This window comes from Podarcis erhardii (assembly GCF_964252035.2).
Source record: "Podarcis erhardii genome assembly, chromosome: 4".
Classification (NCBI taxonomy): domain Eukaryota; kingdom Metazoa; phylum Chordata; class Lepidosauria; order Squamata; family Lacertidae; genus Podarcis; species Podarcis erhardii.
In genome coordinates, this window is record NC_138508.1 from 35,167,660 (window position 1) to 35,190,697 (window position 23,038).

General features: G+C 43.6%; 1 protein-coding gene and 1 long non-coding RNA gene across 8 annotated transcripts in view; one reads left to right on the forward strand and one right to left on the reverse strand.

Annotated features, from left to right (window-relative positions):
* The window catches only part of COL8A1 (collagen type VIII alpha 1 chain), a 94,139-nt gene that overhangs the window by 36,243 nt on the left and 34,858 nt on the right, over positions 1–23,038 (reverse strand). The window contains exon 2 of one of the 7 annotated variants that reach the window (XM_081859701.1): positions 3,103–3,168. The exons of the other annotated variants lie outside the window; for them this stretch is intronic. The gene's annotated coding sequence lies outside the window, so the exon portion shown is untranslated. The remainder of the gene's footprint in view (positions 1–3,102; positions 3,169–23,038) is intronic. 7 annotated transcript variants of the gene reach the window in all.
* Positions 363–16,371, forward strand: LOC309340809. The gene is made up of 3 exons (XR_014156112.1): positions 363–423; positions 15,099–15,369; positions 16,165–16,371. It is a non-coding gene; the product is annotated as an uncharacterized lncRNA (long non-coding RNA).

Below are 23,038 nucleotides of genomic sequence, written 5' to 3' on the forward strand. Positions count from 1 at the left end.
GTTGGGTTTCCCCAGCTACTCTGGGCGGCTCCAAACAGAATATTAAAAACACACTAAAACATCAAACATTAAAAACTTCCCTAAACAGGGCTGCCTTCAGATGTCTTCTAAAAGTCAGATAGTTGTTTATTTCCTTGACATATGATGGGAGGGCGTTCCACAGGGCGGGTGCCACTACCGAGAAGGCCCTCTGCCTGGTTCCCTGTAACCTCACTTCTCGCAGTGAGGGAACTGCCAGAAGGCCCTTGGAGCTGGAGCTCAGTGTCCGGGCTGAACAATGGGGGTGGAATTGCTTTGAATTTGATTCTTTGGAGAGAGTGAAACATATCCGTAAAACTGATGCCTTGCTTTAATGAGTGCTAGCCTTCAAGGATAGATGTTATGAGATCCATGCCAAGAATGCATCCGTCAACTTGCCTACAGGTAAGGAATGGGAAACTGAAGTGCTCTTAATTTCACATCACTGACCTAAGGGGGCCTCTGGATGGATCCCACCCTTAACAGCATATTGGTTACACAAATGACTGCAGCCAAGAAATGCGGTGGTCTGTTTACATATGGAAGCTAAGAAGCAGAGAAGCAGCTGCCTCCTGAAGGCTAGTTCAAATTACATGTGGGTGTTTTATGATACTGCACCCAATGGATGGTGTACATTTTGCTACTCTTATTGACTGTGTAGTGAATGACCAGTGCTGGATTTACATCTAAGCTAAACAAGCTATAGCTTAGGGCCCCACTCTCTTGGGGGGCCCCAAAAAAATTTAAAAGAAAAAAAATGGATGTACATTTCCAAAATATAAGATAAAAAACACATGAAATAAAACCTACATACAGGAACAGTATTTTGTGTTGTATAGGCTCCTATGATGTAAGTAATGGCCCCCGCCTGCTAGCCTGCTCCTTAAAATATCACTGGTTTGCTCATTTCTATATATAGGGTGCCTACATTCTGCATGGACGACAGAGGACGAGATGGTTGGACAGTGTTCTCGAAGCTACCAGCATGAGTTTGACCAAACTGTGGGAGGCAGTGGAAGACAGGAGTACCTGGCGTGCTCTGGTCCATGGGGTCACGAAGAGTTGGACACGACTAAACGACTAAACAACAATAACAACATTCTGCATGGACTCGTTGCATGGCAACATGCGCAAATGGCTTTAGAAACCTATTAGGTCTATAAATTACCATATCACATATATTAAACACAAAAAACAGTGACAATTTCTTGTTGACAAAGGACAAAGGGCCCCATTACCTTCAGTGGCTTAGGGCCTCATCAAACTTAAATCTGGCCCTGTGAGTGACCATCTGAATGCAGTCTTTGGGTGCTTCCAGACAAATTGTTCACTTAAAACAGGGGTGCCCAAACTTTTTTCAAAGAGGGTCAGATTTGATTAAGTGAACATGCGCTAGGGCCACAGGGGCCAGATTAAATCAACTGGTGGGCCAGATTAGGACCCCAAAACAGACTTTGGACATGCCTGTCTTAAAATATGGTTGCTAGTTGGCACTTTCTAGTGCAATTAGGTTGTCTACTGTCTAATGCAAAAAGTCCAAAAAGTGACGGGAAGAATATGGGATAACAACCACCAGTTGGCAATGTTGTGTAAGCACTGCATGGACATATGAATGCTCAATAAACAAGTGATAGAAAATTTTCATGTCATCTAGTGCATCTTCTTCAGCCAGCCATTTTGTTCCCATTTTTATCTGGTACAAGTCAGGTCACCTTGTTTTACAATGTCTTCTGCATTTCCAGTAATTCACTGTTTAATTTCTGTCAGTATTTTATGAGATTTGCTTCCCAAAGCTAACTCTAGATCCTGTAATGCTCTTAACATATCAGCAAATCTGTTACAGTAGCTACTTTATTTAAACAACAACACCTCTTCTTTGGTGGGGGAATTAAGCCATTCCTAGCAGGAGCAGTCTGCCAGGGTGCTTAAATCTGAAAGGGTTGTATGGAACTTAGGATCAATGACCAAAAGAATGTTTGGAACATGCAAGCGGAAAGCATTTCCTCCTGCGACACCTGAGGGGAATATATGTGAGAAGAAAACAGCACAACAGCAACTGGATTGAAAAGTGAGGTGGGGGAGGCAATTCAGGCCGCTTCACATTTAAAGGTGAATTAATGTTGTACTGTATTTTAATTTATTGGAAGATGCCCAGAGTGGCCAGGGAGACCCATTCAGATGGGTGGAATAATAATAATAATAATAATAATAATAATAATAATAATAATTCACACTTCATGAAACAATATCAGAACTGAAACACAGACATCCTTCAAAATCCCCCCCCCCCCAAAATCTGAATTGCAGTTCTCTGGCCAATTAATGTATGGAAAAATGTATATCCTAAGTAAAGTGCACATACATAATGTAATATGAGCAAAAACAATATCAAATGTACATTATATAGTGTCAAATGGCTTGCAAAAAATGTGTCTATTAGGAATTCACATGAAAATTCTGATGAATGTCCATGAAAACTTTTTTAAAAAGAAAAAAGTATATTCAAACTGATGTGAAAATATAGTAAAGTGAACTTAAGATTGGGAAACGAGAACCCTAAACGATTCACCTATCCCTACTTGGAAGTGATACTAGAAAAAATCTGCTAGCTGGAGTGTGTCTTTGTACTGTTCAAGTGTGTCTTGCTTGCTTGGATGAATGAATGAAGGATGGAGGGTGTGGGGGGTGAGAGAGAGAGAGATCTTTGACTTCTGCATGGCTGGATTGAAGGTAAGAGTCATATTCAACACTCTGCCCACTTGTGTCTCTACTGGCACGTTCACCAATTGTAGTGGTTTTGCATTCTAAACTCGGGCTACCTCTCAGTAGTAAACAAGTTGCAGTGAAATCCTTGCTTAGAAGTAAGCCTCACTGAGCTCAATGATTGTACAGGATTGCAAGCAAATGTCTGGCCATAAGTCGTTACAGAGCTGACCTTTCAATAAGAAATAAAATCCCTTAGAACCAGTGGAAATGGAAACGTACAACGAATGCAATTTGTAATAGCATTCAGTGAGAAATTTCTATGGGCCAACTAAAAGTTGCTTAATCCATAATGTGCATAATGTATTAGCCACCATTTGCCTGTCAACAATCTTCCCTTGGATGTTCTTGTGAGACAAATGTTAGGCATGTACTGTTGAAGCAAACCTGGATCCGAGAAAAGAGATATAAAAATAAATGAAGTTGCTGAAATATTAATTGCTGGATTTACAAAAAGTCTGCCTGTCTGATTGGCCTACCTCTCTTTTCCACTGAAGTCATTTGATAGAACTCCCAGGAATTTCATTATGAGTTAGGAAAGTACTGAACAACCTACTCAAATATCTGAATGTGTGCTGTGTATATAAAGGTCATATAAGGCTTACAAGGAGACATAATAAAGGGATTTTGTCAGTTAAAAGCCAGGGAAACAGAACTGCAAGGCTAGTTCCACAATACAAATGTAAACTGGTTTAACAGCCATTCCCTTTTCTCAAGAAAATATGGAAACTGAAGTTTAGTGGAGGTGGAGACGTAGGGTTGCTCTCAACACCTCTCTAAACTATAATTCTCAGGATTCTTTCAGGAAGCCATGACAGTTAATGAGGTATAAAACTGCAGCGTATTGCCTGTACCTTGCTCACTTTAACAGCTGAGCTGTTGCTTACAGTATACATAGTATACATGTATACATAGTACCTACACATATACAGTACATTACAGTATCTACATGTTCTGTTAACAGAGGACAGTCCTCTATTTCAAGGTGTCCTTTATTTGAAGCTCTGACCAGTTCAGCTCTAAAAAAAAATAACCACAAGAAGGGAGATCAGGAATCTGCCCATCAGCAGCGGGACAGCAAGCTGAGAAGGCACGCAATTGATTCAGTCACAGCTTTCTCCCACAATGGGAAAGATCACTCTATTTACATTTTTATTATTTTGTTTCTTGACTCTGTTAGTTGATTTATCTTGCCCAAGGCAACCCAGAGCAACTTAACAACTAACCAAACAAAAAACCTACATAGATACATTAAAACTAAGTGGCGGGGAAAGTAAACATTTCTATATATTCATCTATGCATATGCAGAAGACTGCCCAGAAGGAAATACAACCCTCAGCTTGACAAAGTTTCTAGATATCTTTATAACATTTGCTTACTTATAAAATTATGCGCTGTTGAAAGTAGACCCTTAACTCTACACACTTTGGACACATGAATGAAAATTGTTTTCATTCAATGTGCTTTTTAAAATTGTGTTCATTGCATAAAACAGCTCACAAGCAGTATTTCTATGTGATGACACCATTGCCAAGTGTGTACATTGGTGCTCTGTATATACGAAACGATGGGACGTGGGTGGCGCTGTGGGTTAAACCACAGAGCCTGGGACTTGCCGATCAGAGGTTGGCGATTCGATTCCCCGTGACGGGGTGAGCTCCCGTTGTTCGGTCCCTGCTCCTGCCAACCTAGCAGTTTGAAAGCACCTCAAAGTGCAAGTAGATAAATAGGTACGCTCCGGCGGGAAGGTAAACAGCGTTTCCGTGTGCTGCTCTGGTTCACCAGAAGCGGCAAAGTCATGCTGGCCACATGACCCGGAAGCTGTACGCCAGCTCCCTTGGCCAATAAAGCGAGATGAGCACTGCAACCCCAGAGTCAGCCATGACTGGACCTAATGGTCAAGGGTCCCTTTACCTTTACCTATATACCAAACAGTGAAGTGAATTGGAGTGAATCAGGGGTTTCCCCCCTTCCTGGGTCAAAACACATTGTCAATACATGCCCCCCCTCCCACCGCTGCCCCGCAAGTCAGACCTGGGACTCTCTAGTACTCGTGTCATTTTGTTGCTTTGTTTCTGCACTGTATTTCCAAATGCAGTCCAAAATGTTGTCTCTGGAACATCGAAAAGCTCTGGATTATTATTAAAGCACATCAGTGGAGGATTTTTAAAGAAAGAAGAAGAAGAGGAGTTTGGATTTGATACCCCACTTTATCATTACCCTAAGGAGTCTCAAAGCGGCTTACATTCTCCTTTCCCTTCCTCCCCCACAACAAACACTCTGTGAGGTGAGTGGGGCTGAGAGGCTTCAAAGAAGTGTGACTAGCCCAAGGTCACCCAGCAGCTGCATGTGGAGGGAATCAAACCCGGTTCACCAGATTACAAGTCAATTGCTCTTAACCACACTGGCTCTCATTTAAGTTTAAAAAACGACAACAACGCTGCATTGCTCTACTTTAACAAACACACACGACATCATCTATAGGGCTCCAGAACTCAGAAGGCAGTATTCTAGACAGTCTCACACTGTGAGACCTATTGGGGACCTCTAAAGGCCTAAAATAGCACACACACCCCCTCAGAGTTTAAATACTGTGCCGAAAGTGAATAAATGTGTCATTTCTGCTTTTTATGAAATCTTGTGAATATGAGGTCACCACAGTTGGTTTGGCAAGGCTAAGCCCCTTGCTAGGAAAGTTTAGGCCAGTTTGGTTCATGACCAGATTGGGAACCTGGAACTGACAATAGCTTCACAGATGTGCATAACAAGCATCCTGGGAGTTTTTAAAGATAGTATATTTACTTTCGGAAACAGAAAATGGGGGCATTTTAGCATCCCTTCTTGTAGCATTGACTACTGGACTTTGCCTTGTTAAATTCTTCCTCCTTCGTGTAGGATTTCAAGCTTCTTATTGGCTTGGCTTTTGTGGCATTCACACCAGGGCTGGTGTCAGCACACAGAACCCTCAGGCCAGAGACCCAGGATGATGGCAGGACTGACTATGGATATGTACCATGCAGCTCTTTAAATCTAGATGCCATTTTAACTTCCCACAATGCCCCAGGTACAGCACTGAAGGCCGGTCAAAGACATTCCGGGAAGGACTGAAGCTCATTGATAAAGCATCCGCTTTACTCGTAGTCCGTCTTAGGCTCAATCCCCAGCATCTCAGGTTGGGTAAGAGAGGCTCCTATCTGAAATCCTGGAGAGCCACAGCTGGTCAGTGAAAAGAATACTGAGCTAAAAGGGCCAATAGTCTCTGACTTGCTGTAAGGCAGTTTCTATGTTCCCTGGTGAAGGACAAAATACCCCCTCATTCCACATAGGCTGCGTACACACCATAACTTTAAAACACATTTCTACCCACCTCCAAAGAATCCAGGGAACTATAGTTTATCCCCCACAGAGCTACAATTCCCAGCACCTTGAACAAGCCACAGTTCCCAGGATTCTTTGGCCGGAGAGGCAGCCTGTCCCATTTTGATGCCTGAGGCAAAACAGGAAGGTGCTGCCTCCTGCTACCGCCCCCTGCCCTGCTTTGCCTTGCTTACTGGGGTTATATAGCTTCTGATGAGATCTTGCAAGAGTTCCATTAGATCTCATTGGAACCCAGAAGCTGCAGCAATGCGGGGTGGGCATCCCACCGCCACAGGATAAGCAAGCAAAAATGGCGGCCGCAGTGAGATCTTGTGACAGCTCTGCAAGATCTCACCAGAAGCCACTTCTCCAGGAGTGGCAGGAGGGGTGGGCAGGGCCCCCACAGGAGTGCCACCCCTTGGGATTCTACCACCCAAGGCGGCTGCCTCAATCCACCTCAATCCCTGATGTTATCTGAATGTGCTATAAAGTTATGTACGTAGCCTTAGAGAAGCCAACTGGAAGCCAACTGGAAGCCAATCTTACTTCAACAGTAGTACAGTGGTACCTCTGGTTAAGAACTTAATTCATTCTGGAAGTCCGTTCTTAACATGAAACTGTTCTTAACCTGAGGTACCACTTTAGCTAATGGGGCCTCCTGCTGCTGCCGCGCCGCTGGAGCACAATTTCTGTTCGCATCCTGAAGCAAAGTTCTTAACCTGAGGTACTATTTCTGGGTTCTGAGTCTGTAACCTGAAGCGTATGTAACCTGAAGCTTATGTAACCTGAGGTACCACTGTAACAGGCTAGCATCCTTCACTGTACTCAAGGGCAATGGGCTAGCAGAGAGGGTTTTAAAATGTGCTTTGAATGTATGGTATGTATGCAGCAGCCTATGATGTTTTTGTGAAGTATATGGACCTTCAGCTTTCAATGCTGGTCGGCACATCTTTCCTCTGTTACCAAGGAGGCAGATGGATCAAGAGTAGCGTAAGCAGTGCTTTTTTTCATTTTAAAAAAATGTTTAGGGGTACTCTCATTTTGACTCAAGAAAATCACCAGAAAAGGAAATGAAGCCGCCATTGGAGGTGGTAACAACGAAACTGACCAATCACCGTGCTAGATTCCAACTCCTACTTCACACATTAAACGCCCGCTTCCATCTGAGACTCAGGAAACACTATGACAAGAAATGAGATCACCATAGGTGGTAGCAACAGAACTGACGATTCACCGTGCCAGAGAAGAAACTTATTTTTTTAATTTTTAAAAGTTTCTTCTCCCGTTAGATTCACAAAATGTTTAGGGGTATGAGTACCCCTGCATCCCCCCAGAAAAAAGCACTGGGTGTAGTATTACACTATGGAGGGGAAATCAAAATCCAGGGTTCTTTCTTGATTCGAAAAGGCCCTGAATGTCAATCAAGAAAGAACCCCCCTCCAAGCCATCTAACATTCATCAGCCCAAAAGATTTCCAAAAAGCAGAAGACAGTCGTGTCCATCAGGGGATTAACAGATGGGGCTGCAAAACATAGGAATGTACCTGTGGATGTGGACCTGTGCCCACGCACATGTTCTGAATCCAACGCCTGCACCAAGCTTTCCCAAAATTAACTGATGCAAACCCCTCAACATGTGCAGCAAGTTTATCCTGGAGCAGCAAGCGCTCAGAATCCCAAAAACATGTTTTTTAAAACAAGTTTCTTACATTGACTGTCTAGAGAAAAGTGGGGAGGGGGGAAGTTCTACGAGTGTAATAAATGTTAGCTTCTGGAGGTGATCTATTAAGCAGCACCGTAGCAGGGAGGAAGACAATTCCCCTCTTTCTTCCCTCCTCGCTTATGTAGGCCATCATCCAGAGCTGTCAAGGAATCAAGCCCTTTCGGCAGAGTGTTCCCAGGTGCTTTCTGTCTACTGGAACGCAGCAGAAATCCCGAGCCAAAGGGACGGTGACTACAGCCGCTCGATTACACGGATGATGTGGGGCGCTTGTTTGGGCTCCTTTTCATTTCCCTGTCCTTCGGACTTCGGAATGTGAGGTTCGTTTCAATCGCATAACATCTCTGAGGCCACTTATTCCTGTCTGACCTTTTTTTTTTTTACATGTCAACACAGACTTACTTAGCTGGCTCCCTTTACCTCTCTGTACTTGGAAGAGCTTTACATAAAATAAAACACATGCCATTTTCATGCTTGGCTCCCATTTGGAGACCCACCCACTGCTGCCTTGTGGAAAACTTTGAAAACACCCTAGCTAATGAAAAAGCTCTTAGCAAGATCTAGATCTTCGGCATTTATCTACTCAAGCTGCCATCCTAAACTGCTTGGCTCGAAGCGGGGCTTGACTTAGCCCTTCAGTCTACTTGCCCAGCCACAAAGGTAATCTAAGTTCATGTAATTGCCAGTGCCCATTATCTTTGCCTTTTCCACCCCAAGCCATCCTCAAATGTCAGACTGTATTCATTTTCCCGCTTTCTCTGATTGCAAAGTGCCATGGACAGGGCTATATCTATTCATAATTATTTTTTCAAACCCAAACACTTAACAGCTTCAACTACAAAAATAAACCCATGCAAAAGATTAAAAATACATTAAAACATCAGTCATTAAAAACTTCCCTAAACAGGGATGTTCTAAACATCAGATAGTTGTTTACTTCTTTGACGTCTGGTGGGAGGGCATTCCACAGGGCGGGCGCCACTACCGAGAAGGCCCTCTGCCTGGTTTCCTGTAACTTTGCTTCTCGCAGTGAGGCAACCTCCAGAAGGCCCTCGGAGCTGGACCTCAGTCTCCAGGTTGAACAATGGAAGTGGAGACGCTCCTTCAGGTATACTAGGTATACACAGAAGACCTTTTAGCTTATGCAAGAGACCATCTGTATTTCTTGCCACACTTTACCCTGTTTTAGCCACTTTCCTTTTTGACAACTTTGCTACCCACTGTCTCCCCCTGATTCAAGGCACACTGTTTGTGTGTTCATGTGTTACATTCAACAAGTCTACTATCTGAAAGCTGTGCATGCAACAATTGAGCTATACAAATGAACAAGTGGATACACTTGCACAAGAGGTTGGACCTGTGCTCAGTGTAATGTAGGGACAACACTTTTACGGGTCTCAGAGTGGCTTATTTCCCCACATCACAGAATAGCCCCACAACTAGTTTCTTTGGCAGACATGACATTTTTCAACTTATTTATGGACTGTACACATTGAAATATGAAATCCCGCAAATGTTAAATACTTGGAAGGGAATATTGTGTGACGACAGCAAATAATAATAATAAAAATCTACAAGTGTGCTTTCTAAACTGTTGGGAAATGTATCATTTCAAGTTAATCTTCTAAAAATTCTCTGGCAGGATCATGGATCCGCCCCATTTACACTTGCTCACTGCCATATCACGATCCTTTTGTTCATGCAGTATAAATAAGGATACTTATGTTTTCTTTGTCAAGTGCAAAACCTTATGGGAGAAATAGTTTCTTTTTCATAAACACATCACCTTACAGGCTCAGTTTTACACTGTCATTTCCAATGCAAATGACAGTAAGAGATGAACAAATGTGCTCAGGTAACGCCGCCCCCCACCATAACTTGATACTAACGTCTTAGCCTTGATTCATTTTTAACACTAGTTAACATTTGGGGGCATAGATGCCAGTGGTGGCTGGTACCCATTGGGACTGGTAGGAAGGCAGACAAACAAACAGTAGCCAATGGGATGTGGAGCCAGCTAATTCTAGTTTTGCTCCCATCCTCCTCCCTGCTGCTGAGTCCTACAAGGGCCACACTGAGACTAAGGAGGAGGAAACTGACAAGCAGTGCCAACCCCTGGGCTTGTTGTTAAAAAGAAGGCAGGCAAGGTGGTAGCTGCCTGAGGCCAGGCTGACAGTGGTGGGGCCATGCCTCATTTGTCCTAAACGAGTAACTTCCCGGGATGGATGGGGTCCCCAGTAGTAGCCAGTGTGGTGGTGAGGTGCTGCCCTCTCAACACTGGCATGGATGCAGATTACCTGGATGAGATGGGGCATTCCCACCAGTGTGTCTGCTCATCTCCACTCATGCTCTCATTGTGGCCTGCTCCATCCCCATCCAGTTAAGCTGCTGTGATGCCAGTGCTGGGTGGGTGAGTGGCTCTGTCCCACAACACCAGTTGTTCCTGTTGATCGTCTGGTGGTTACTTGCAAGCCAAACACCCGTGTAATGGTCAGTCATCCTATGCTTTTGTTTTTATATACCGTATTTTTCGCTCTATAAAACGCACCAGACCACAAGACGCATCTTGTTTTTGGAGGAGGAAAACAAGAAAGAAAAAAAATCTGAATCTCGAAAGCCAGAACAGCAAGAGGGATCGCTGCGCAGTGAAAGCAGCAATCCCTCTTGCTGTTCTGGCTTCTGGGATAGCTGCGCAGCCTGCATTAGCTCCATAAGACGCACACACATTTCCCCTTACTTTTTAGGAGGGAAAAAGTGAGTCTTCTAGAGCAAAAAATACGGTATGTTGTAAGCCACCCAGAGTGCCTGGGGCAAACTAGTCAGAGGTACAGAGGCTGGGTACAGACAATAAAATTATTATTAAATTATTATGCACCTCTTATTTTGTTTTATCCTTATGGATATCTGCTCTCTTCTCAAAGTCATTGGTTGATCTGTTCTCCAAGTGGATAATTCTATCTAATCTAATCTAATTATTTAATTCTTCCATGTATATTCCATCTTTCCTTCAAGGACCTCAAGGTGGTGGTGTTCATGGTTCCCATCTCCCCATTTTAACATCACAACAGTCGTATGAGGTAGGTCAGGATGAGAGAGAGGGAGACTGGCCCAAGGTCAACCAGTAAGCTTCATGGCTGAGTGTGGGTTTCAAACCCTGCTATCTCAGCACTTTAACCACCACACCAGACAGGCTCACCCTTCCAAATGAACCACCTGGCCCAGAATATACTTCTTTCATGTTCTATATTGCTCACACAACTCAGCCCATTGCATGAGGAACTATTTGCCCCCATCCATTTCTATTTCAACACATTGTGTATGAGTCTGCCTTGAACATGGCTTAGAAACTCTCCTTAATATTTCTGCTAGTCTTTGAGGCTCTTACTCACCTTTCCGTTGAGTGCCCAGACCAATGAACTTGCACGCTATGATGCCCTTGTACTTCAGGCTGCAATGGCCCAGAACTGTCTACAGAACATACCGTTTTACCCTCACCTCCAAACTGTGAGAAGTTCCAGGCCCAGGGCTACAGGGTTTCATGTTCTTTGGATGAGAGAACACTGGTGATATTTGCTTTATTTGCAAATATGCAAGGATAAGAAATAAATATGTTCCTCTGAAGCAGATAGTGTCTCTTTCATCAGATTGCCAGAGAACAAGTTGTGCAGAGAAGAAAAGACCCTCACCCCACCCAGGGCTGGATTTAGGGTTGATGAGGTCCTAATCTACTGAAGGTAATGGGGCCCTTTATATGTCCAGATGTCCTTTGTCAACTACAAAACACCACTTTTTTGTGTTGAATATATGATATAGGGTAATTTATAAACCCAATAGGTATCTAAAGCCATTTGCACATAACAAAATATGTATTTTATCAAAGTAATTGATACAAAAATGAGCAAACCAGCGAAATTTTAGGGAGCAGGCTAGCAGGTGGGGCCTATTACTTACATTATAGGAGTCTACACAACACAAAATACTGTTGCTGTATGTGGGTTTTATTTTATTTGTTTTTTATCTTATATTTTGGAAATGTACATCCAGTTTTTCCCCCTTTAATTTTTTGGGGGGCCCCACCCTAAGCTATAGCTTGTTTAGCTTATAAGTAAATCCAGCACTGACCCCACCCCTAAAGCTGTACCTTAGTTGGATTCAGTTAAACCAAGGGTGGAAGACCTTGTTCTGCCCAACAGTTGCATCCCCCCCCATGAATAATTTTGTGGGTGTTTAGTCCAGTGGTGGACAAAGCCAAAGGCAAAAATTGGTTAAGACCAGAGGTAAAAGAAAGCAGAGCAATGGGTGTAATTCTTACCTTTGCACAGTAGGGTACATTCCTGCCACACAATGGTGTCATCCATTTGTTCCCCTCTTTTTCAAGTGATGTTTCCATCTTTACTCTTATCACAGAAAGCCCAGTTCCGTCCCCCGTCCCCCAAGAAAGACAGAAGAGCAGTGAAATCTCCACAGGGGTAAATGCCATTGGCAACAATCTTCTGTCTTCATTAAGAGCTAAGATTTTGACATCTCAGCTCTGCACGCATTCACTATAATCTTTGCAGCGGCACCATTTTACCACCTATTTATTTTTGAACGAATCTTTTACTTGGCAGCAAAATACTTTTCTCTCTCTATCTCTTGGTTAAAAACTCTAAGTAATAGTGAAATGCCAGTTCAATGAGCAGTATAACAGTCAAACACCTTTTGCAGGGGTGCAGAAGATGAAGGGTGTGAAAACACATTTCTAGTCATTAACACCTTAGTAAGTTAATGGTGATGGGGACAGGTTTCTCCTTATCATTTCTCTTACGGGATAATGGAAGAAGCACTAATTTTATACACACCATACAGGCATTTGCTCATACAAACAAGAGTTTAGAGGCTGTAGTCTAGGAACGGATGGATCAGTTCATATCTGGTCCATGTTAGTTTCACATGTGTCTATGCATAATGTGCTGGAGACCAAGTGCTCAACCTCACCACACATATAAAACAAACCTATACTACCTTAAGAGTCATGGCTCCTCCTCACAGAATCCTGGGAACTGTAGTTTATTAAGGAGTCTCCTACCAACTCTCAGCATACTTAAACTTCAGTTCCCAGGATTCTCTGTGTGTGTATGTGAGGGGGAACCATGACTCTTAAAGTGGTATAAGAGTGCTTTAAATGGATGGTACGGATGTGACCCAACACAGGAGTGACACAGAGGGTAGGAGTGCATTAATTTCTACTAAACTCGTAACACAAAGATTCCGTTTAATGTGTTGATTTGCCTTTGAGAAAATAGTTATCACTGGGATGTCCTGTGAATCCCTCCCTCCCTCTCTAAGCTGGTTAATGCATAGCTGTGAAAAGGCCACGTCCTGAACCTTTTCAGAAATCCTCGGTTTTCAGGGAGTTATGAATGCCGAGTGTAAGTCAGCAGAGAATTTCACACAGGTCCGAGGGGAACTGTGTATGTGTGACAAGAAGTCATGCTATGAACAGCATCCTGAAGGTATTCTTTTTCTTCTTCCAAGCTCTGGCTGGAAGAGGATGGTGATTATTTGACTGCTTCCAGATTCTTGGATTGCGGCGGCAGCATTTCAAAGAATGTGCTGCTTTAGTTGAGGACACACCCCTACTACTAACATTTCTTGTTCATTTCCTACAGTGTAGGAAAGAATTCCAGATGGAACGGTGCAACCAGGGTGTCCTAAAATGACTCTCCCCTCCCCCTCCCCATGCCGTGGATTAGTTTTAATAATAGCACCTCTTTTGCTGATACTTCAGGGATCTGTTCCTGAGGCTCATAAACACATGAGCTTCTGCTACTGTTTTCACTGCAAGGTTCGGTCGCAAAGGGAATGCATCCAAAATGACCCTGATCCCAGTGATTTCAGAGGTCAAGCTGTTACAAGTTGATTTTCTTTCCCCTCACCCCCACCCCTTTTACTGCGATTGACTGCCTTGCCAGTGTGGTGTAGTGGTTAAGAGCGGTAGTCTCGTAATCTGGGGAACCGGGTTTGCGTCTCCGCTCCTCCACATGCAGCTGCTGGGTGACCTTGGGCCAGTCACACTTCTCTGAAGTCTCTCAGCCCCACTCACCTCACAGAGTGTTTGTTGTGGGGGAGGAAGGGACAGGAGAATGTTAGCCGCTTTGAGACTCCTTAAAAGGAGTGAAAGGTGGGATATCAAATCCAAACTCTTCTTCTTCTTCTTCTTGCAAATACCCCAAGATATTTGAAAGAGGCAATAAGCCCTGAGGTGTGCGGGAACATTCACAAGGTGGTTGCCCAACTCATAGGCCCATTTCAAAACTTCGATCCAAGTAGAATGAACACACCTGGGAGTGAGGAAGCATCACAGTGGCAATGCCCACTCCCAAACCACACATACTTGTTTCAACAGCTGAATCCATTCTGGGGCAGTACGAGCCCCACACCCATTCACATGCCTCAAAGGGCTACAGTGACTCAAAGGTGGAAAGGGCTTAAGTGCACTCAGACCACAGCCCTAGGAACATTTACTTGGCAGCAAGGATGATGAAGACATTCCATTTAGATTGCCATCAAATGTGAACCGACCTAATCCACACATTCTGAAACCATAGGAGCAACAAAACACAGCCATGCTTTGATAAGTCACACTTCTCTGAATTGTGCAGGGCAGGTCTCTGGCTGAGTAATGGGTACCAAAATGTATATAATGGAGTAAAGGGTTCATAAACATGCATATACCAGTGGACATAAAGCACAAAAAATGCATTTTCAAAATAGAAAATTGCTTTGAAAAAATGTGTATATTAGGCAAAATTGCATGTATGTTAGGATAAGTTTGTATTTAAATGCTGATGAATTTTTGTGAGTTTTTTTAAAACAACAACAACAACAACAACCCTACCTGTGAACTAATATGGAAATGTGGAGAACTAAACTTCCCAGAGAACTCTGGGGATTGTAGTTCTCTGAGGGGACTAAAGGTCTCCTAACAGCTCTCAGTACCATTAACGAACTACAGCTGCCAGAATTCTTTTGGGGAAGCCATGACTGTTTAAAGTGGTAGAATATTGTTTCAAATGTATAGTGCATATTGAACCTTTGTCTTTTAAAGCTCCTCTTGCTCATTTCAGAAGAGAATGCTGGAAGTAGCAATGGCAAAGGAGTCAAGAAATGTGATGAAGCTATTCAATATTCTCTGTTAATCTGCTCCAGTAATTTTTGTTGGTAGATTATAATTTTTGGTTGTATGTTGCATTCACAGGCACACTGTGGAAATGTGATGGATAAACAAAGGATTTAATCCAATCCACCAGTGAATTGTGAATTGGCAAATTCTGCCAGAATATTAGGAGAAGCAGCATCAAGACAACAATGTCTATCCCTCTTTGGAGCCATTGGCATTTCTGATGTGACAGTGAGGAATTATTGCGCTTGCTGCTGGAAGCCTGTGTACACTGGCTGGAATGACACCTAGGCGAGGAAACTTACCGTATCGACTTCAGTCATTTAGAGATATTCTCACACCTCAAAGAGTGTGTGGTGTTGTCCATTCATCTTTTTAAAATGGGTGTTTGTCCTGGCTCGTCTATGCTAAATGCAGTTTAATGTAGCAATTTCTTCAATAGCTTGGTTGTTGAATGGGGAAAGTGAAATAGGACTATCGTCAACCACCAAGTGACTAGGGGTCTTTTCCACTGAAACAGCACCTTTGCCCATAACAATGGAAGAGTTATGCCAATTATTCAGTTTCCACAGACCTCCCACACACAATTGGGTCAAGCAATACTTCTATGTTCACCAGCAAAGAGTTTGAGGAGTTCCTCTCTGCCAATGGGACCAAGTGGATCAGCTGACCTTAGTTGTAAAGGCAAGGCAAACTGTGCTAAAGAAGGTTCTAGGAAGAACCATGAAATAAAATATCTCTTGCATGTTTGCTGTATATCAGACAATACCGCACATACTGCTACTTACCGATAGACCACCAGTTGAACTGATACATGGCAAGTCCATTTACACTTGATGGGACTTGCTGAAATCAAGGATGAGTCTTTTGGAAATAATAATTGATTAAGCAGAATCATGGGAGCCACCATCCTGTAGCCCACTTCATGCATGAATTTCATAAAGGATGCATAAAATAATCACCATAAGATTTGCATATGTGTGTGTAATTTTTGAAATCATCACTATAATTTCAATAGAAATATAATCTCACCACTGCAGGGAAAACCAACTAGGTGACCTGTGTGCATGATCTGTCTGCTGTCCTGGTGCTAATTGTTGATGGCAACATCAAAATCCTCTTCTCTCCTTTATTTTGAAAGCAGATTTGGACAGCCCTTCATAAAGAGGACTATGCTATGTATAACAGGAGAGGACACACGGCCACATTTCTGGACATTGCACTGAAGCAGCTCATGAATACGCAGCTGCTATCATTATAGGCTTCCATACAACCAGGTCCCAGCTGTGAAAGGGATTTCTGTGATGCTTAAATTTACCTGGGTTTAAGCATCTGGGAGGAATTCACTGAAAATGGACTACCAAGCAGGTTCCCTTCTTTTTGGCCATTTGACCACCATCACGACACGGACTCTTGCTATGAATGTTTTTTACCTTAGTTATCTAGAATGAAAGGGCTGCTTTAAATAAAAGTCTGTTTTAAATTCATATATACAGTATACCAAAATTGTCTTCATTGTACTGTTTTGGGGAGGAGTAAGGACCACTCCTGGGGCTTTCCCCCCAACAAATATTTTGCACTTCTGCAAACCCTGAAGCTTCTCCATATTTGCTGATCCCTCCCTCTTGAGCATAGGGACGTGGGTAGTGCTGTGGTCTAAACCACTGAGCCTAGGACTTGCCGATCAGAAGGTCGGCGGTTCGAATGCCTGCGATGGGGTGAGATCCCGTTGCTCAGTCCCTGCTCCTGCCAACCTAACAGTTCAAAAGCACCTCAAAGTGCAAGTAGATAAATAGGTACTGCTCCGCCGGGAAGGTAAACGGCGTTTCCGTGCGCTGCTCTGGTCCGCCAGAAGTGGCTTAGTCATGCTGGCCACATGACCTGGAAGCTGTATGCCGGCTCCCTTGGCCAATAAAGCGAGATGAGCACCGCAACCCCAGAGTCGGCCACGACTGGACCTAATGGTCAGGGGTCCCTTTACCTTTACCCTCTTGAGCATGGCTGGTGCCATTCTGGTTACATAAGCATCCACACTCAGATAATGAGTTTGCTATTAATATATTGAATATCTTTCCTTATATTATGATGTGGAAAGACCTACATCAGTGATGGGCAAACTTGGCCCTCCAGCTGATTAGGACTACAATTCCCATCATCCCTGACCACTTGTCCTGTCAGCTAGGGATGATGGGAGTTGTAGTCCCAAAACAGCTTGAGGGCCAAGTTTGGCCATCACTGACCTACACTATTCAGAAGGAATTAGGATGCTTGTTAATTAAAGTGTTTAAAGAAACACTACCCCTTCCTGTCTAACTTCTGTAGAATTCAGTAACTTCTTTTCTCTTTCTCCAAGCGGTGATTCATTTGAATTCCTTTTATTACGTCATTTTTATCATCAAGTCCAGACTAGAAACAGAATCTGTCTGGATCTTACTCATAATGCTCAAACCATTAAAAAAAAAAATCGGTGAGAGCACTAAATCTCTAAAATTGTATAATTAAATTGGCATAACACTGGGCTGTGTGTTTATTGTTTTTAATAAACTGGATTTTTACACAAACGGTAGGTTGCAAAATCCACTTGCCAACATCTTTCTGCAATTGCCAGGTTTCCTGCGTCCTGGGCCCAAAGTGCTTGAGGGACAAATTCGTTGCAAGGCTTCCCTTGGAATTCAGACAATGGAGACGTGTTACTGTACACATTCCTAATAAGAAACAACACCCTATCACATCCAGAGAAGCAGTACACTTTCTATAACGTTTTTTAGCATTCAAAAACCAGCATCTCATACAGTATCTCCTGCAAGCCTTACAACAAACCCATAAGGTTGCATTCTAATCTTCACACTGAAGATGGGGGGCTGAGATTGAGCGGTTTGCCAAAGTGCACGGCAGCGGGGACATCTACGAACATAAGAAGCTGCCTTATATTGAGTAATCTTGGTCCATCTGCATCAGTTTTGTCTACACTGACAGACAGCAGCAGTCCAGGATTCTAGACAGGGGACATACACAGGATTCTTGGCCCTCTGTATGGGGAAATGCCCAGGGAATTAACATGGGACTTTTTGCATGCAAACCATTTGCTCTTACCCTGAGAAGAGGGTTTCGATCGAGGAGATAGATGCACCCACCAGAGAAGGTGAGTAGATTTGACCACAAAAGATACCAGAACTGTGTTCTGGCACATTCTGCCATAAAAAGGCACTGATAATGTTGATTTTTGAGAGGGCTTTACCATAATCAGATTGCAGAATGGTCCCTCATTCTAATTAGTGGGAAAGGAACATGTGATGGCCTGATTGCTTCCAACACATGTATCTCAGTCAATACTAACACCAGGAACCACATGGCAGCATATTCTAGGGGATGCAGTGCACCTTAAGGGTGAGGAGGCTCGCATTAGACAAACCAACCCAATCTTTCTGTGCATTCCACAACCTTGCCAAGAGCAGCTGTTGCCGCACAAAACATTTCCTCCTGGCTATCATTTAACTAATGCTGTGTTCCAACTGCTCAAGCGTGTATTTCCCAGAACCAGCTCATCAGCTCATACCTTTCCCAGCACTGGTTAAAATGCTGATTTCAGCACATCACATCCATGATGGAATGGTCCATAGGCAGACTGGCCCTTATCTTGGCTTCGCTGATGTGGCCCAAAGGAAAGCAAAGCAATACATTTGGCACCAGCTTGGCAGCAGGAGTTGCTGGAATGAGGAGTACAAGATGCCACCCAACCGTCCTAGGGACTCCACTCCAGATTTGTGTAGGGTTTACTCATTAGCCTTTTCTTCTCCCAATGATGTCAGGCAAGGCAGCGGGTACAGATTTTTCATGAGGGTTTACTCCCCAAACCTTTCTCATGAATGAGTATAGCTGCCAGGCAGCAGAAGTTCAGGACCAGAGTTTTCCTCAGAGTTTTCGTCAACCACCCCGAGTTGACGAGCCCCATCTGCCCCTCATTTCCCTCCACAGCACGTGCAGAAAGTCTTCATGATTTTTGCAGAGCAGTTTCCACTAAAATAACGTATTCTCCCTAATACAGTGGTACCTCAGGTTACAGACGCTTCAGGTTACAGACTCCACTAATCCAGAAATAGTACCTCGGGTTAAGAACTTTGCTTCAGGATGAGAACAGAAATCGTGCAGCGGCAGCGGGAGGCCCCATTAGCTAAAGTGGTACCTCAGGTTAAGAACAGTTTCAGGTTAAGAACGGACCTCCAGAACGAATTAAGTTCTTAACCTGAGGTACCACTGTACGTATATTTTAATAGCCAATTTACCCTAGTATATGTATATTGTGAAAATTTGTAGACATGAGAGTTTCAAAGGATTGCTCTTGTTTTGTAAAGTGCATATTAGGTAAAGGTAAAGGGAGCCCTGACCATTAGGTCCAGTCGGGGCCAAATCTGGGGTTGCAGCGCTCATCTCGCTTTATTGGCCGAGGGAGCCGGCGTACAGCTTCCGGGTCATGTGGCCAGCATGACTAAGCTGGTTTTGGCAAACCAGAGCAGCACACGGAAACGCCGTTTACCTTCCCGCCGGAGCAGTACCTATTTATCTACTTGCACTTTGACGTGCTTTCGAACTGCTAGGTTGGCAGGAGCAGGGACCAAGCAATGGGAGCTCACCCCGTCACGGGGATTCAAACCACCGACCTTCTGATCGGCAAGTCCTAGGCTCTGTGGTTTAACCCACAGCTACACCCACATGCCTGAAGTGCGTATTAGGGCAGTTTAAATTCAAACTGGATTGAATTTCCACCTTGATCCCTAAGGTTGAGTGTGAGATGACTGGTTGAAAGGGAGTGTCGTTCCATAATGGACACCACTAGAGGGGGAGCAGCAGCGATACACAAGATCAAATACCAGGGAAAGTCCCTGGCTGGGTTAGGCTGTGGAACAGTCTTCCAAAGGAAGTGAGAGAATCTCTCCTCTCCCTGGGGACCCATAAAAATAAGCACTTGAAAACGTACTGCGAGGAACAGTGCCGTTCTGGCAGGGAGGCAGGATGATCTAATGTGCCTTTTCCATCCTTAGAACTGAACAGGCCATGAACAATCTGACCCTACTAGCAGCTCCTCGTAGACAAGATTTCCAAGATAAAAACAGGAATTTGTCAAAACTATGTCTGAAAGCAGATTTCTCTGAGAACGCTTTATTATGACCTTTTTCTAAGGGTCCTGCTATGTGGGTGGGGAGGGCTTCCGCTGCTGTGTGCTGCCAAGGAACTGGGAGGGAAGAGAGCAGGAACGGGATGGGAAAACCATTGGTGAGGGGAGAGAATCCATCAGGCAAGGCCTCCTTCCACCTGCCTTGCCCCACTCTTCGGCCCTAGGAGTCCTCATAAGGGAGCTGGTCCTGGAGGAATTTCCCGCAAAAAAAGGGAAGGTGGACAGCTATGCTTTACACTTGAAAGAAAGAAAGAGAATAGAATCATATATTGAAAGTAAAATGGATTAGTCTGACCACAACAAAACCCAAAACCCTTCAGATCAGGATAATGAGCCTTAACATGCCTTGTGTTTATTTTTGGTTGAATAAAATGAACCTCTTTAGAGATTTTGACCAGTATGATGGTGTTATCATGTCTTAAATAAAATAATGGGTGTGTGTGTGTGTGTGTGTGTGTGTGTGTGTGTGTATAGTGATACCTTGGGTTACATACGCTTCAGGTTACAGACTCCAGAAATAATACCTTGGGTTAAGAACTTTGCTTCAGGATGAGAACAGAAATCGTGCTCTGGCGGCGCGGCGGCAGCCGGAGGCCCCATTAGCTAAATTGGTGCTTTAGGTTAAGAACAGTTTCAGGTTAAGAACGGACCTCCATAACGACTTAAGTACTTAACACGAGGTACCACTGTGTGTTGTGTGTGTGTGTGTGTGTGTGTGTGTGTGTGTGTGTGCTAGATATATATTTCAATTCTAGGGATGGATGGAAACTTCATCTGCCGTTTATTCCAGAAATAGTTGGGAGAGCCTCCTAGATTACTTAGCTGAAAGTTCTCCAGAAGTTTGCCAAAGTTGCTCATATTGGCTCTGGCATGAATTGAGTCCCCACTGAGAAGTGGGTACAGGTCAGTTTTGCTTGAAGACTTCTGGTTCCATAGAGCATAGTGTGTTGGAGGCATCCAATATAGCTGCTGAATTTTCAAATGTAGATTTCATAGTGGCACACTGGGGTTCTCCAAACCTGCAGGAAACCACTGTCGTACACACTAATTTAGCAGTAAGTCCCATTGAACTCCATAGAGCAGACTTCTGACTAAATATGCACAGTGTTGCTATAAGCTGTGTGACAGGTTGAGTAACACAACTAAGCTAGGTACATCACACGGCAATGGCAAGCTAACTTAAATTTCAACTGTGGAGTGGAAATTTATAACTAGAGTCTCACTGTCTGTTTTAAAGCCCGATTTCAAGAACACATCATCCTTATTTTTTCAGAGCAACTATCTCTTTTTAACTAGACAAATGAGGGTCAAGTGTGGAGGTTCTGGATGTCTTTAAAAAAAAACATCTGGTCATGCAGTGCTTGCTCTTTGAAGATGGAAGGAAGAGGGAAAGTAGGGAAATTATTTATATGTGTGCACATGCTGTGTTATAAACCTCTGAGTAGTGAGATTGCCGAAATGATCTGTGGGCAGTTCCAAAAAGAATGGGAGTCTGCATATTTTCTGCTGATGCAATGACTCAGTGGTTTGGTAAGCTGTGACATGAAAGGTGTCTTGAGTTACAATCTCATTTTAGGAAAGAAGTCCATGGCCTCGGTGACTCCCATTCAGCACTGTTGAAGCACAATGGTTGAAGCACTGCACTCAAGGGTGACTCCGAGGAGCACTATCAGAGGGAAATCAATCACCTGTCTGGGAGGAAAGGAGGCACAGGAAGTTCTGGCCTGTCTACTCAGTGAAAAGGTCAACTGTAGGAATTTTGAGACTCTGAAAGCAGTAGAGCTGGATCTTTGGTTCTGGCTGAAAAGGGGGAAGGTAACTTTGTTCCAGGGACATCTCCAAATCCCCTCACTGTATGCTTCCATGCCAAACCAAGAACATGAACAATGAGACCAAAAATTTGATATTCTATACCAAGGGTGGATTTGAAAGCAGGAGCTGGAAGCTTTCAGCTACAAAAAGAAGCAGGCCTTTTCAATAAAAACTAATTATAGTAAGATTAGAACCCTTTTCGGACTTCTCGGCCTTATTGTATAGGCATAACATTTTTATTTGTGATTTCTTATTTAAAAAAAGGAAGGTAAATGCATGAGAAGTAAACCCTGAAAAGATGAAGAAAAATTAAACTCACAAATGGATTTGTTGACAGAAAGAAATGAGACTGATCTATTTGGTAAAGTTTAGTAGCTCCATTCTGACATTGTGTTCTCTAATCCTCCAAGCTATGGTTTGGAAAACCAAACAAATCCTGTGCATGCATACTCCTTCCTCTCCTTGTGAACCTGGTTTAAAAGAACGCATCCTAGCTTGTCAAAGCACAGCTTTTCAGTATTGTCCAAATCGACAAATTGCCGTTTGAGTAAACCCTCTGAACCAGGATTACAAACTACAGGTTTATTCTGGTACGCAACCTGTATTTGAGTGGATCACTCTAATCACAGTTTCCTGGTCTGAACCTCACAGGAAACTTTGGTTTGACAAACTAACAAACTAGCAAGGGGACACAAGGGTTGGGAGTGTGTGTGCGCACGCATACTACAAATGGCCCAAATTCTGCAGCCCATACATTAATGAGGGGGTATTTATTTTTTTGTGGGGTGGAGAAATTGGGGGTGGGGTATCTGTGGTAGGCTGTGCAGCCCACCTACCATTTCTCCTGGAACAATGCTGTTTGGGGCCATTCTGAGAGGTAAAAATCTGAAAGGTTTGCTGCTGCCACAGTCTTAAGGAAGCCCACCACTGCTAAGACTAACCATGTTCCCTGAAGTCGCTGCCTCCAGAACATGTTCAGCGGTCCAATTTCACTTCCCCACTATCACCACAAAAATCTTTTATTGATCTTTCA